We start from the raw sequence: 2,293 nt of genomic DNA, 5'->3' as shown, positions 1-2,293 counted from the left end.
TCCATATGCCTATCATGCCATTTGATCACATAATACATATCAATATCTAGGTAAAATTGATGAAAAAAACATGGGAGATGAATAATACTGAAGACTGAATTTACTATTTAAAGAGGATATAAGGAGGGGTGGTAAAAGTGGAGACTGATATGTCTTGAGTCTAATTCCTGGTGCCCCCGGTCTTAAAATAACCTAATAACCTACACTCTTCCCAACTTCAAGTATAGCCCACTCTTCAAATAAGAGATATGTTTTCCCTTGTCTGCCAAATTTACCTGCTCTCACTTCTATGTACTCCGGATTACTCTCATAAAATTCTTGGCTCTGACATATGTATTTTCCACTCTCTTGAATGGTGGCATCCACCATGTCCAAAGATGAAGTTGTCACCTTAGAGTTAGTGCAACTGAGATTCCATTTCATAGAGTAGTTTTGAGTGAGTTATTTCCATGGCGTGAAAGAGTCACTTACTTTCTTGCAGATATTCTAATCTATGGTGGGGTCAAGGACAATGCAGATTTGTGAGTAAAGGAAGTAAAATTGCAAAGATAAAGGAATTTTTAGTCACTAAAAATTACCCACTCTCAAAAAGGCAATCATGTCACTAGTCAATCAATGGCCCATCTACCCTGGCAGTCTGGTGACAAGACTCTAGCCTGATGTTTAGGAACAGCAATAAAGAATGAAGTAGTGTTGCCACCTCAGGAAGCAACCACGCTAGACACTAAGAAATCACACAAACGCAAAACGTTTGGAAACCAGCAAACTAATTTGTAAAGTGATGGGATAACCTACTCTAACTCAGTTTCAGTATCTAGAAATAAAAATTGCAATCTCTTTGTAGATAAATGTAGTGTTTGTCAGACTCAGTCATTGCTCATCATAATGATTGGAATAGAATGTTTAGTAAATAATTATTAAACAGCTGAATGTAGGAGTAATGGATCAATGTCAAAGTCTTGTCTTCATTGAAACATGTCAGGAACAACTGTCAATCATTTCAGACTACAAAAAGGTCTGGTACATTTTATTATAAAAGGTGTGTGAACAAATTATAATAAGGAAAATAAAAACATATAACAGACTTGATAAAATATAAGTAAGCTCTGTAAGGTCTAAATTATTATAACTATTCAATTGTGAATATATAGAAGAATATTTGAAATTTTTAGAATGTCATGATATGCACCAAGAGGTTTCAGTCTTGCATGCCTTCCAGGAGCAAGGAGATGTGAAAATTTAAACAGAAGCTAAAGAAATGGCTAAATAGTGATGATAACTAGCAATATAGTCAAGGAACTATCTTCAGACATCTGGGACTTGAGATAGAATCAAGTCTTTGTCAGCTTCGGAACCTCCACTAAGTGAAGTAATCTGAGTTACCGGATTCTCAGTTATAAAATTGCATTAAAGATATTGATATTGAAAGTTGGATGAGTGCGTGAGAAAGACCTAGAAGAGAGGCTGAGACATGTCAGTGTTAAGTCACGGCTACTGACTTGAGCAAAAAAAGAGATGATTTGAATGGGGGAAATGGTATGTCTGAAATGTTTAAACAGGTGAAAAGAAGGAATAGATAAGGTACAGCTGGGAAGCAGGCTGTCCAGCATGAATATGATTCACAGCCATAAGAAAATAAACATGGTGGGATAGAGTCACACAAGTGAAAAGCAATGCTCAAACAAACTGGAGGAACAAGGACTCACGTGTTAGCATGACACCCAGAGCTGCAAAATTAAGAAAGGGAAAGTTAACATCTATCCTCAGTTTTCCTAGACACCAGAGGATGGAGGTAAGTGTGAGAGAGAAAAGGAGACCCACATCTATGAAGGTTTTTTTGATCATTTTAAAATTTTTATTAATTACACTTTATTCACTGTGTATCCCCTCTGTAGCTCCCTCCCTCCTCCCCTCCCAAAACCATCCCTCCCTAGCCCTTCTCCAAGCATGCTCCTCCCCAAGTCCACTGATAGGGGAGGTTTTCTTCTCCTTCCTTCTGATCCTAGTCTATTAGGTTTCATCAGGAGTGGCTGCATTATCTTCCACTGTGGCCCGGTAAGGTTGCTCTCCCCCCCCCCCTCAGGGGGAGGTGATCAAAGAACAGACCAATCAGTTCATGTCAGAGACAGTCCCTGTTCCCATTACTATGGAACCCACTTGGACACTGAACTGCCATGGGCTATATCTGTGCAGGGGTTCTAGGTTATCTTCATGCATGGTCCTTAGTTGGAGTATCAGTCTCAGAAAAGACCCTTGTGTCCAGATTTTTTGGTTCTGTGGCTCCCCTTGTGGA

This window comes from Psammomys obesus, unplaced genomic scaffold, assembly GCF_907164565.1.
Source record: "Psammomys obesus unplaced genomic scaffold, mPsaObe1.curated_primary_1811, whole genome shotgun sequence".
In the NCBI taxonomy this organism is placed as follows: Eukaryota; Metazoa; Chordata; class Mammalia; order Rodentia; family Muridae; genus Psammomys; species Psammomys obesus.
The sequence above is the reverse complement of the archived record's forward strand: the minus strand, read 5'-3'. Positions refer to the sequence as shown.